The following is a 14,033-nucleotide window of genomic DNA, read 5'->3' as shown; positions in this document are numbered from 1 at the left end:
CCTCGCCCACATTAGCAGAGCATTTTGGTAGCCCCTCAACCAGATCTATCCCCGACCCTCAGCTTTCTCCTCACCACCCGCACCAGCAACCTTTTCCCTCTCAAAACCACTTACTTCATCCACCCGGATCTGCACTTGCCGTGCTCCCACAGCGCACAGCCGCAAGCCCCTCCAAGGGTTTCTTTACCGAGTTGGGGGTGGCATACTCAAGGATGGACCTACTCCCGCCGCGCTGGACAGAGCCCCAGGGGTAGCCGCAGCCTTCCCCCACTTCCCACCTCTCCTATTCCACCATCTCGGCTCCTAACCAGCCCCTACAGGCAGCAGGAGCACTGCTGGGTCCCAAACCCTTGCCTCCCTAGCGGGAGCTGCAGGGGTGAAAAGTCGACTGGCAAGAACACACAGAGAGAAATGGGCAGATGTACACGGCAAGGGGGGGGTGGGGTGGGGAAGGCGCACGAGAGAACTAGACGTGCAACTTGCACGGCACGGGGTAAGCACCGCGCAGGGAGGTGGGGGGGTCACAAAAGTTTGCAGACTACTGCACTGCAGCCGGCTGCATGGGGTCAAAGGGGGTCGACTCCCCCTCGCCAGGAGGGGTCTCTCCAAGGATATGCGCCAACGGGACCAAGGGGTTTGGACATGGCTCAGAACTGGTGTGATAGTTCTCCTCTAGTTGTTCAGGTAGGAACGGCCTAGGCACCCGGGCAGAGAGGGACAATACCGCTCTTTGCGAAAAGCAACAGGCGGCAGCACCTTACCTTGCGCCAGTCCCAGGCCGGGGTGGTTGCTCCATCCTCGTGGCGCAGGGAGGAGGCGTTGGGTGCCTATGCCTGGGGGTGTGCGCGCTGCCAGAGCTGCATCGGCCGCTATCCGCACCCAGCTGCTAGCCCGGCTGCCCACCCCCGACCCGGCGTGCGGGGCGGGATGATTTCCCGGCCGCCGCGGCGGCGTTGGTGCGCCGCAGCTGGAGCGCGGGACGCGGGCGGGCGGTGAGTGGCCCGGCTGGCGTCCTCCCGCGCCTCCACCCAGCGCGGGTGCGGCCCCGGGCGGCGGCGCAGGGCACGGTTTGGCTCCAGCTGCTGCGGCGGCCGCTGCAGACCCTGCGCCGGGCCCGGGAGCCTAGCAGAAGGAGGAGACAAAGACGCGAGCCAGGCGAAGCGCCGCTCGTCCAGATGCAATCGGCTCAGTCACTAGAGGGGAATCGCCTCCAAACCCCAACTGGGGATAAGGGAGGAGGGGCTAGGAGGTCGGGGACAGGAAAAGCGGCAGGGAATGAACGTGACAGAACCCTGCCACCGCCTCGCCCGCGCTGCCCTCCGACCTCCCGGGCGGGGGTCCGGGATGGAGACAGAGGGCGGGGTCTGAACGTTTGCTGAGGGAGGAGATGAGCCGAGGTGGGAGGATTAGCACCCTCTGCCGCCCTCGCCTTCCTTCCTCACACCCCCTTGCGCAGCTCCACTCTCAGGATGTTACGGCCCCATTCTTTCCCCTGTTTTACTAACTACTGAGATCGGAGCTAAATTAAGCTGGCAAAAGAAGCATAACATGGGGATGGACTGCTTGTCCTCTAATGGGGAAAAAGGAGGATGCTTAAAATCCACTAGACAAATGATCTCCTACTGGGTGCCGTGTACCGTACTAGGTTATTCTGGGGGGAGAATGAATAAGGTAGAATATTCCCTTTGAAGGCGCCATGATCAGAACTCAGAAGGAGCCTCTGCAGTTTCAGAAACCCCAAGTTTTTGAGGTTGAGTCGTGGCCCCCGATCCCTAACCCCAGCCAGTTCAGTTTCTCAAACCAGAAGGTGTTAGAGGAAGTCAGTATTTCCTCTTCTTCCAGGGATAACTGTGAATGTGCAGCTGAAATGGAGTCTATGGGCTCCTTATAAAGTGTGTGTGTGTGTGTTTTCAGATTAAAGCAAGTTACTGGTTTTAGTAATGTTCTTATTTCATGATTTAAATGATCAGATCTGCACCAAAACCAAAACCAAACAAACAAAAAAAATAGGGCCAGAGAAATTGGCCTTCCCAGCTTCTAGAAATACCACCATTTGCATAGCCCTTTTCCACCCCCACCCCTCGCCTCTTCCCCCAGGCAGACTTCATCCTTCCCTTCTCTTTGCTATCACAGTTGTATTTGCCAGTTACTTGCAGCACTTACATATTTATAGATTTTTTTATAGACTTCTATTGCTTCACTCACCTGTATTATTATTTTATTTTATTTTATTATTTTATTTCGTTTCCACTGCAAGATCCAGCATTGTTTTGTATCTAATGGGTAAAGGAAAGCTTAACCAATTGAAGGTCATATTCTCCTTTAAACAGCTAAATCCCAGTGTCTCTAGAATTAAAGGGACTCAGTAATGAAATTTTTAAGAGTCTGGGGGGAGGAGAGGACACACAAAGTTATACTCACAGCCCCTTTAATGTAGAAATGTGAAACTAATTTATTTTTCTTTCTAGGCAATCTTCTCCGGCTGACCACCCTACCTCTGTTTGCTGAATTTCCAAAGGCAAAGGAAACCAAGCTGTTGCTCAACTGCAAAGAGCAAGAGATACCTACTCAGCTGCCAACACCTAGAGCAAACCCAGTCCAGGTGGATAATGACCAAAAAATCTTTATCATTTCGTGACCTGTGTCAAGTATGTTGAAAGCTGGCCAAGGTTTCCTTATTTCCACTTATCTTGGATGAATTTTAGAATAGTTTGGGCAATATGTCATTGCTGAGAGGTAAGAAATGTGTTTTGCATTTCAGGGCTATTTAAAATCTTTTTTTTTTTAATTTTCTGTCCCCACTTTCTATAAATTACATAGGATGGACACCCCAGATCAGGGATGCACTATGAAAAAGATCCAGAATATATAAGGGATTAGAAAAAGATAACTCCCAAGATATCTCCTATTTCTAAGATGATACTGTGATTGGAAAGGTTGTGGTTTGAAGTTTTGTTTATTTATTTACATATTTGTTTTTTTAAATGAGGTTTTAGGACCCAGAACAGATGTATAGGATGACAGGTATGTAATTTAGTATAATTTTTCCAAAGGGAAATTTAGCACTACTATCGAAAGCATAAAATTTTTGCATGCTATTGTCTCAATGACTCTACTTGTAGAAACTCAGCCTCAGAAAATAATTAAGGATGTTTAAACAAGATTGATCTACAAGGATATTCATTGCAGTGTTGTTTGTACTAGTAGAAAATTAGAAACAAGCTCAAATGTCTAACAAGAAAGGAAGGAATGGTGAAATATTTTGAAAAGCTGTAAATAGAATACTAGTCAGCTATTAAACTGTTATTGTAAGTGAATAGGTAAAGAGTGTTATAAATGATGGTTATGATATAACTTTAGTTGAAAAAAATCAGTTGCACAAGATTAGGGATAGAATAGTACAAATTATAACCTGGAGTTGACAGGTCTAGGTTTGGAGCCAGACATTTTTACTTGCTAGCTATGATCTTGATCTCAAAGTCTTTAGTTGTATAATTGGATTGATGTGATTTACCTGATAGTGTTGTTGTGTTTAAAATGAAATCATATTTAAGAATCACTTAGTACAGTGCCTAGTATGTAGTACAATCTCAATGTGTGTTTTTTATTTTTTTGGCAATTATTAAATGTATAAAAGTGAGTTCACAGTATAATGCATTTTTTTTACATATGTATACATTTATACTCATGTCTGGAGTAATATGCAGTCCAGTATTAATAGTGTTTATCTGTTAATACTAGAATTATGGGTTTCTTTTTAAAAACTTGTGTAGTAATCAAAAGCAGTGGAATTTGTTTTTAATTTCATTTTCTTTTTATTAAAAAAATCACAATTTCTAAGCAACTATGAACACAGGAAATTTCTAGACTTGGATGTTTTCTGCTTTAGTTGATTCACATAATCATCAACAAGACTTGCTGACTATTGGTGTCACCCATGCTATAAAAAGGATAAATGACAGGGCATGGAGTTTGTCACCTCTGATATAAACTTAGATTTGTTTTGTAGCAACCAGGAGTCAAGTCCAGCTCAGCAAAATATGTTGTTTAATATGAAGAGCTGATTGGTTGCTGCCCTGCCTTGTCTTGACAGCCAATATAAAAGAAAAAAAAAAAAAAAGGAGAGAAGAGGTATCAGAAGCTATATTTATAACTTTTGATTAGTGATTTAGAGAAGAAAGCCTATCATTGAAGAGTCATGAGGTTCGATGACCTTCACATCAACAGTAGCGGCCTCTCTGGGTCAGAGGTGAAGATTTTGTAAAGCTTGTCTGTGTATATTACAAACGTTACAGAAATATAGAAGCAAATATCACTTATTGGTGGTTTTAGCTTAACAATTTTTTTCTTTTTTTTTGAAATAGGAGTGCATCGTTTTAAAAAGCAATGTTTCAGAAATTTTGCATGTAAAAGAAATTCCTTGAGTTTTCAATTGTATTCTTCCTCCGAAACCCTGGAGAGAAATGGAAATACATTCCTAGGAGCCCCTGAGTGAAGTTTCTGTAATCTGAATAATTGGAGTTCCTAAAACCCTGCCATCTAATGAACAGATGGGATCATGTCATGAATTCTTTGTGAAAAAGTTTCCAGATAACTTTTTCTTAATAACAAACCACCCTAGAACTTCTTGGCTTAAAATAATAATAATCTTTTATTAGCCTGAATCTGGAATTTGGACAAGGCTCAAAGAAGAAGGCTTCATTCTGGCCCGTTCAGTGTCAGCTTTGGGCCATTAAACTCAGAATAGGAGGATTTGTTTCCCCAATGGCTCATTCACATGCCTGGGAGACTGTGCTGCCTGTTGGCATTCAACAGGAGCCGAGGACCAGGGACCGCAGTTTCTTACCAGGAGAGCCTCTCCATGTCTATCTCTCCACAGTTTCTCATAGATTTCCTCACTTCATGGCAGTTCCACTCACAAAGAGAGCCCCAGTAGGAATCAGCCCTTACCTGGATAATGAAAATCTGAACAGTTAAGCGTTGTCCATTATACAAACAATCTAGTCTTCATACGATATTATGTATTTTAATCCTGAACTCACAGGGCAAAATAAATTAGTGAACTAGCTCATCATTTGAATAATTTAGGTAAGTGGATCATTTTTTTTCTTCCATTTATTGAGATCATTTCATTAAGAGTTGAAGGACTAGCTGGGATGTAAATTTGTGCAGCCACTATGGAAAGCAGAATAGAGGGTCCTCAAAAAATTAAAAATAGAATTTCCATATAATCCAGCAATTCCACTTCTGGGTATTTATCCAAAGAAAATGAAATCACTATCTCAATAATATGTCTGCACCCCTATGTTCATTGCAGCATTATTTACAATACATGGAAACAATATAAGTGTTCATTGATGGATGGATGGATGGATAAAGAAAATACGATACACACAAACAATGGAATATTATTCACCCATAAAAAAGAAGGAATTCCTGCCATTTGTGACAACATGGATAGACTTCAAGGGCATTCACTTATGCTAAGTGAAATAAGTCAGGTAAATACAGACAAATACTGTATGGTCTCACTCATGTAGATTTAGGAAACAAAAACAGAACAAACTCTTAGATACAGAGCACAGATTGGTGGTTGCTAGAAGCAGGGGTCGAGGGTGAGAGAAATGGGTTTATTATTTATTTTAAAAAATTGGAGGACTAGCCATTTAAATGAATTCATAAAAATTCTCTATATATACATATATTATATACATTATGCATATATGCATATTATGTACATATTAATTTTAATGATGATTCCTCATGATGAAGACAAAATTTCTTATGGCTTTCATGGGCCTCTGCCACTGCACTTTCTTCCCAGCCCTATCCCATAGCTTCCTCTAGCTGGGCCTTATGTTGACTTCTATTAGAGTTAGCTATTTACAAGTTCACCTCTCCTAGTAGGCTATAAATTCCTTAGAAGAGCAAACTTCATTTTAATCAGTTTAAAACTGCACAACCATCAGTCCAGAGCCATGCATGGAGTGGGTGCTTGATACATCTTATTGAAAAGATGAATAATTCAGCACCTCTTGCCTTTCCAACTCAATCATTCCATCTCCAAAATGGCAATATTGCTCCTGAGCTGCTCCACAGGAGAGCTAACTAATTCTGTGAAACTGGAAAATGTGTTGAAATTCCACAGTACTTTAGAAGCACTCAAGAACATTAATATGTGCAATAAAGACATTATTATTACTGCTCTGACACATAAATGGTGAATAATCTATTTTCAATGTGTCTGTTTTTAGTACACTTGACCAATTTGCAGGAAGTGACCTACTCATCGATAACCTGTGTGGACTGAGTAAGATGTGGTCTCTTTCAGCTCTAGTGTTTGCTCATTTCTCTGGCTTTTAGAGCTGCTATTTATACATGCTTCCTGCCAGAAAGGTACCCATGATGTGAGAATCATCCTTCTGCAGATTCCTTGTCTTGACAGATAGTGTTGGTATCTATGGGATTCTAGGAGTATACTCATAGTCCGCTGCCATATAATTACTGTGGGGAATGCCATATAACTACAAAGCTGAATGATCCAATACAGAATCCCTTTCCTGAGCTGAAACAATCAGAATCTCTTCCCTGAGAATTTTAGATGGGAAACCTGGGAGAGTTGGGCCAGTCCCTTTAATGGTTAAAGCTGCAAGATGTAAATTGCAGGAGCCATAAGCAGGCATCCTGTCTGCCATGTGGAGAAGGCCACACTGCAGATGTGAACGGCAAAGCTGCCACACAGGGACGGATGTGAGAGGCAAAATGACTTCCTGTAGGGTCTCAGGACTGGTTGCAGCTGTTTGGTGGTCCAGCTATGTCTTTGCTTTTCCCACAGCTTTTTATCCACCCTCTCTTTTCAGTAAATTTCCTTTTTCCTTAAACTAGTTAAAATTGGTTTCTGTCATTTGGGACCAAAATAATTCCAACTAATGCAACAGCAAAGAGAGATTTGAGAAATGCTTCTCAGAATACGTTTGATTAAAAATTCAAGAGAAGCACTTGGGGACTTTTTGATACGAGGCTTACATTTTGAGAAGTCAAAAGCCCAATGAGTAACATAAATAAAATCCTATTTTTCCAGACAATTAAAAATGGGACCTCACACATAAAAACAGGATCCCAGTGTTTGTGATTTACTAGAATGGTGGTTTCTTGAGGACAGAGATTTCGATTATCTGCCACTATACCTCAATGACTATAATAGAATTCTGCATATAGTAAGGGTTTAATAAATATTTGTTGAATGAGTTAATGTATTTTTTGTTGCATCTCTTCTTTACTCCCAGTAAGAAATATTAAACAAAACAAAACAAAACAAAACAACCCTACTACTTATTGAATTCACACTAAGAACCGGCTATTGCACTGTCACCAAACATCATTTGTTACCAGCCTGGAGTGGAGGTGGGGCAACTATGGATTGAGAGAGCTTGTTCTCAGAGATTAAACAGTTTGCACACAGATTCGACCTGTTGGGGTCAGGATGTGAACACAGGAGTATCAGTCTCCACTCCATGTGCTCTCTCTACTGTACCATAATCACATGTTAACATTTCTCAATAGGGCAAACATCTCTTCAGGGGCAATAAGCTGAAAAGGAGTAGGACTGGACTGGAATATTGCTTCATATATGATTCCAGTTCTAATTATCAAGGATTTAATGAACACAGAATTAGTTCTCATTTTATAGACAAGTAAGTGCAGAGCTATGGTGCTGCCTCCTGTACTCACCAGTCAATGTCTCCTTGGAAAGTTCCAGTCCCTTGTAGCTGTCAGTGCCCCACCACATCTCCTGGCATCACCATTGCTAGTGCGACAGCTTCCTACTGCAAGCACCTGTTACTCTTATGTCTGGTCTCCTAACAGGTAGCCTGGACTTACTGACCCACCCCCAGTGACTGATGGGAACTGATGGATGGACGCCTTACACACTGCTCTTGTTGGTATGACTCTAAGGCATGGCCTACACTGTCTCCTAGCAGTCCTCAGTGTGATTGTGCCCCAATTACCTACAAAGCTAACTTGCTAACAAGTGAAGTCTTTTATGGCTTCCTTCCCTTCCATGTTTCACTTCCCTAGGCCTCTATCGCAACTTTTCAAACAAACTGCTCGAACTCTCACCTTTATCTAAAGGGTCTGCTTTTGGGGTAGCCCAATCTAAGTCATCATTCTTCCCTACTGATCCCTAAGGGAGAGGGTCAAATTGCCTTACCAACGAGTTTGAAAGAGAAAACTGAGCGTTACCCACTACATTTCTCACTTTTGGAAATGGCAAGTCCATAGGACATGCATGTCTGAACTCCACCGTAAGTTTAAGCGCTTGCCCTCATAGTAAGGTCTCTAGTTAGCACCTGGATGAATAAATCAGTTTAATTTAGCAGTGATGTATTAGGACACCCTCCAGGTCTTTATAGGTCTAAAATCATGTTCTTCAACTAGCTTTATCAGCAATATAGTGGACATTTTGATTCCATCAAGATTAGGTGCCCATGACACATAAAAGTCTACAGGTGAAAACAACCCAAATATATCAACTGACAAATGGATAAATAAAAGATGTTCTAGCCATACGATGGAATATTATTTAGTCATTAAAAAGAATGAAGTACTGATGCTTGATACAACATGGATGGACCTTGAAAACATGTTGGTAAGTGAGAAAAATCCAGTCACAAAAGACCACATATTATACGAGTCTATTTGTATACAATGTCCAGGAGATCTACAGAGACATAAAGTAGATTAGTGGTTGCTTAGGGATGGGGTGGCTGGAGAAGGGGAAAAGAAATGATAGCTAAGGGGCATGGGGTTTCTTTTTGAGGTCAGAAAAATGTTCTAAAATTGACTGGAGTGATGGGAGCTCACATCTGTTAATAAACTGAAAACCATTGAAAGGTACACTTTAAATAGGTGAATTACATCTCAATAAAGCTCTCAAAGTTAGATCCACATGGCGACGCAAAATGGTAAAATTACGGGAAGCTGGGTGAAAGGTATATGAGAACACTCTGTACTATCTTTGCAACTCTCTTGTAAATATAAAACTATTTTAAAATAAACAGGTTTTAGGGGGTCTAAACTTGGGAAGGCCCAAACTTGAAAAAGTTCAAAACTTCTCTGAATCAGTTTCCCTACTTATAAGGGAGAATAACACTATAACACTCATCTCATACAGTGTTTGTAAGAATCAACTGAGATAGCGTACATGATTCCAATGCATCTGGCAAATAGACTTAATCTCTCTCTCTCTCTCTCTCCCTCTCTCCCTCCCTCCCTCCCTCCCTAACTAAAATAGGAACCTGAGATACACTGTATCTCAGGCATTTCATTTCTTCCTGAGATCTCTGTTATCTTCCACGTCTCCCTATTAATTTCAGATGTAAGATTGGGCCTGACAAGGTGTGGTCAGAGTTCAAGCAATGTGGTTAATATTCTTATTACTAAAATTTAATAGATACAATGAGTCAGCTCACTTTTCAATGCCAGATATGTGGGGGTCGGGGGTGGAAAGCAGGATGGCATTAACAATTGATGCTAAAGTGGTCCTTCTTAGCAATTAGTTGTTCTTATTTTTGCCTCCCATCATAGCTATTTTCTCTATTATTTGTGTTTTATGAAAGTGGTATCATCCCATCAGATCCACATGTAGGTCTCTAATTGCTGATGCAGGCTTTCCCTTCCTTCTTCTATAGCTCTTATGGAAACTAGCACAGTATTTATGCTGGTTGGTCTGGAGTCAGTTCTGGATGTAATTATGGGGTTGATTTCCTTCTTTGGTATTCAAGGTTTTTCCCTCCCCTGGGGGTGTTAGGGATGTGACAAGGAAGCTTACCCAATCATCCCCGTTTCATTGGAAGAAGCCCAAGGTGGTGGGGAAATGTCCTTGTTGGCGTGGAGCCTGGGGTTTCAGTTTTTTTCTTCAAATTTAAGGGAGAAAGGAAGCCCTGGGCAAGGCATTTAATTCCCTAAGTGTCACTGTTTTCCTCTGTAAAATCAGAAGACTGGCCTAACTCATCTCTAATGTTCCTCCCAGAGCTGACATCCTCCAAAGTACAAGCCTTTTCCCGAAGTTTACTGACAAATAGTTACCAAACACCAGAGGAGCGCTGATATGTTGTTAGCTAATACGATCTCTCATCTGCTCGCAGTATCTCGATGGAAAATCATCACTGGGAGCAGCTCTGTGTTCTGGTGTCCGCTCTGAGAACAGGTTTCGAGAACACAGGAAAAGGGAATAGTGGGGAGGGTGGGTCCCCCCATTGTGGACAGGGATGGTGCACTCTCTTACAGTGCTGAAGTGCACAGAAACCAGCAGGAAGTGCCTGGAAGATGAGTATTACATAAGTGCAATTTTACCTTCTGTGTTAATCTTTGCTTAGGTAATTGCTGTCATTCTATTTTCAGTGTGTTGTTGGTGATGCTGCATGGCCTACTGACAGTTGTTCAATAAAAATAGAGATTTGACTCAAGAGGAAAGTACAATATTCACATGTGGCCAATGTTCTGTTTCTGTGAGCCGTGGTACTCAATTCCTCAAAAGGCAAGTGGGGAGAGGCACTCGTTTGTGAGTTTTACCAGGCATTTGCTTTGAGTTCTATCGACAGGTTGTTGGGTATGTCGGGCGCACAACTTTATGTACAAGAAGCTATGCAACAATTTCAGCAAGGGGAAAGCCTCTTCAAAAGGAAGGAAACTGGAAGTCATAGTCTTCTCTTTACTCACCACATATTCTACCCTACATCATAGTCACCCTTACCCTTTACATGCACCACCAAATAGAACCAAATTTACCTCCTAAATACCTCCCCAATGATCCAAACCCCACTAACGACACCCCCACCCCACTGCTATCTTGATTCAACAGTTCATTTTCGTTTCTCACCTAAGTAGTGTAATACCCTCCTAAAAGGTCTCATTGCCCCCACCTGTCCTCTCATCCCCTCTTCATTCTCAGTGGAGCAACTTATCCCCTTGCCTGCAAATGTGACTGACATGCCTTACTGAAAATTCAGTGGTTCATAATAAAACCTTAACTTCATTATACAACTTACAGTCTCATTATAATCTCTTGCCTTCCTATTTCAATAGCCTCACCCTCTGCCACTTCCCCTTCTTTTAGGGTCCAGCCAAGCTTAGCTGCTCCCAGTGCCTCCAAATTCACCACACTCTTGTGCCTCTCCCTGAGATACTGCCCAGCATCAACTCATATAGCCAGCTTCTCCATACCGTTTAAGCGCCTCTCACCAACACCATCCCTGAATTGCCTTTCCTAACTCTCCAGGAAGACCTAAAGACTATTTCCTCCCCATCCCCAATGTTCCATGTACATACTTCCCGTGTGGCAATAACCAAATTAGCACTGTCAAGGTGACCTCAAGTGGGATCTTCTAAAGGCTACGACCACGTGCTGGATCTTCAAGTCTCTAGAACCAAACCAGATTAAGAGGGAGAGGCTGGACAGAGCATTTACTAAACATGTATTATTAATTGTCAGGCTCCATGCTTGTGATTTTGGGTGGTGGGAGACAGGAAGCGAAAGTAAGCAGTCTGTGACTTACATCTGCCAGAACGATAAAGTCATGAGAGGATGGGAAGAGATATAATATAAAATCATGCATATTGAGAATTCAGTAAGCCAGAAAGTCCTCTAGTCTTGGGCAGAACTTAATAAACCATGGAAGGGGAGGCAAACTAAGGTTATTATTCAGGAAATAAAGATTTTCAAATAAGACTCCAAGTGAATGCCAGTCTTTCAGTGAGTGGAAAGGCCCTGGAGTCCTCAGTATTAAATCCTCCTGGCATATTCATGGGATGACCATGAAGATCAAGCATCTCACACATGAAGTAGACCAGAAAATACAGATGTTCCAAATCAAGGGTAATCACTCTTCATGATATTAAAAGGAATTCTTAAATAGATGACTTTATACCCATAGAATTTAACCATAGGTCCTAGGAAAATTACTCTGTTACTGTTTAAATTAGGTTGTGACTTTTAGTAGAGACTATTGGAAGGTGAGGCTGGGCAAGTAGCGAAGAGGAAATTCTGATGATATTTGATGACTATACTATGGAGTTAATATTTTATCATGAAGGATATGGGGGAACAATTAAAGAATTTTGAACAAGCTACACCACAGTCACATCTGCAGGGTAGACATTTCTTGTTTTTTTTTTTTTTTTTAATTGGGGAATTGGGGAGATGGGAACAGTGCTGGGGAATTGGGGGAAAGGGAACAGACAAGTTGCTGTCCTTTTGTTCTTCAGTCTAGTTGTGGAGGACGTTGCTTCACTGGCCCAAGTTGGCACCATCATTGCGCTCTTCCTGGGCGAGGCAGACCAGCCGCTGGCCTCTGGACGGCTGCTCACTGCGGCTGCTGGCCGCTCACGCTGGCTGCTGGCCACACACGGTAGCCCATGGCAACACACTGCAGCAGGGGCTGCAGCCTAAGCCAACGCCGGCGACTCATGGCAGCCCAGCTCCAGGTTGAGCTGTTGTTCAGCATCTTAGCTATAGAGGGCAGTGTCACTGGCCCTCATATGTGGGATCTGAACCGGGGCCCTCTGGTGTCCCAAGCCAGTTCTTAACCATCGCGCCACTCGGCCGCTCCAGGGTAGACATTTCTGACTGCGGTATGCAAGATAGATGGGAGGTGTAATTGGAGGAATGGGGATAGTGAGATCATCTAGGGCTCTATTACAATACAGTACTCCAGGTGAGAAATATTAATGTTCTAAATCAGTACTATAGAAAGGGAGATGGTAAGTCATGGAGCAATAGAGGGAGATGATTATGAGGCAAATTAAGGCATCTGACATTATCTAAGTACCCATGCTATGATGAATTCCAGTCATCCCTTCCATGTGCTAACTCAGAGAGGTATCCTTAGCTTTTAAAGGTTTCCATGGTCAACAGAACTCCAGCCACACTATTGCAGATTTCATTGGCTATCCAACCACTATTTTTTCAGCAGAGCCTATATCTCACTGTTAAGGTTGAAAACCTGCTTTCCCAGAAGACCTTGCAGTAAAGGACAGGCATCAGACATGATTCCAATCAATGGAGCCTAAGGGGAAGCTTGCTACTAGTCATTTTTTAGTAAAGGCATTTCTCCCTTTAAAAAGAATTGCAAAAGAAAAAATATCCCTCTTCTACTAGTCATGCACATTGCCATGTCTGTGTGTGATGCCTAGAACTGTGGCAGCCATTTTGAGACCATGAGGGAAAAGCCTGAAGATGGAAGCCATCATGTTGAGGAGAGAAAGAATGGAAAGAGCCTGTGTTCTTAACAATGTCATTTGAGTTATTAAATGAGCCCTGTAGCCGTCTACCTCTAAACTTTTGCTTTATGAGATAATTCAAAGCCTTGTTTTAAATTTTTTTGCTACTCAAAGGGTGGTCAGTGGACCAATTATAATATATCAAAATAACCTGGAACATGTTAAAACTGCAAAATCTTGGGCACCATCCCAGAAATACTGAATTTAAATCTGCATTTTAGTAAGATCCCCAGCACCGCACCAATTTAAGCCACTTTTAATTGGGCAGTTTGTTACTTGCAGTTGGAAGTATCCTTATTAATATACTCACTATATAGAGCTCCTTTTTTAAGTTAATTAACTGTACTTCTTTATTCTATAATATGTGACCACCCTTCTGTTACAGAATGCATTTTATTTTGCCATGCTTATGTAGCACAGTTAGGACTATCCATTATAGTCTGACCCATGCAACTTTATACATTTCTAAAGAGTAGGCCCGATGCCCTATTGACCTTTGTATTCCCCTTTCTGCTTAGCATTAAGCTATGTGAAGACAAATATTCAAATATCTGTTGAACAAAAGACTAATGAGGGTAATCATTTCTTTGCAATTCCTCTGGCCACTGAAAATTTTAGCGCCTCCAATGAGTAGACATAATTCAAAGGTATGCTGATGACCTGTCTTACACTATAAATGTATTCTGTTTCCTTATTCAACCACTTTTACAGGTAGAGCCCTGCTCCACTGAGCTCTTCCGAGTAAAGATGCT

At 42.3% G+C, this 14,033-nt stretch overlaps 1 protein-coding gene and 1 long non-coding RNA gene across 6 annotated transcripts in view; one reads left to right on the top strand and one right to left on the bottom strand.

The window, feature by feature from the left end:
* Window positions 1-1,656, bottom strand: part of LRRC3B (leucine rich repeat containing 3B) — an 84,195-nt gene extending 82,539 nt beyond the window's left edge. For 3 of the 5 annotated variants that reach the window (XM_019632850.1, XM_019632851.1, XM_019632849.1), the window contains exon 1: window positions 762-1,337. The gene's annotated coding sequence lies outside the window, so the exon portion shown is untranslated. Of the gene's footprint in view, window positions 1-114; window positions 210-761 lie in introns of those variants that run through there. The other 2 variants (XM_019632855.1, XM_019632853.1) reach the window with 2 other exon arrangements.
* Window positions 351-5,179, top strand: LOC109376752 (uncharacterized). The gene is made up of 3 exons (XR_002122777.1): window positions 351-684; window positions 2,469-2,736; window positions 4,365-5,179. It is a non-coding gene; the product is annotated as an uncharacterized LOC109376752 (long non-coding RNA).
* The last annotated feature ends 8,854 nt before the right edge of the window (window positions 5,180-14,033 follow it).

This window comes from Hipposideros armiger, unplaced genomic scaffold (assembly GCF_001890085.2).
Source record: "Hipposideros armiger isolate ML-2016 unplaced genomic scaffold, ASM189008v1 scaffold_1189, whole genome shotgun sequence".
Taxonomy (NCBI): Eukaryota; Metazoa; Chordata; class Mammalia; order Chiroptera; family Hipposideridae; genus Hipposideros; species Hipposideros armiger.
The sequence above is the reverse complement of the archived record's forward strand: the minus strand, read 5'-3'. Positions and strand labels throughout refer to the sequence as shown.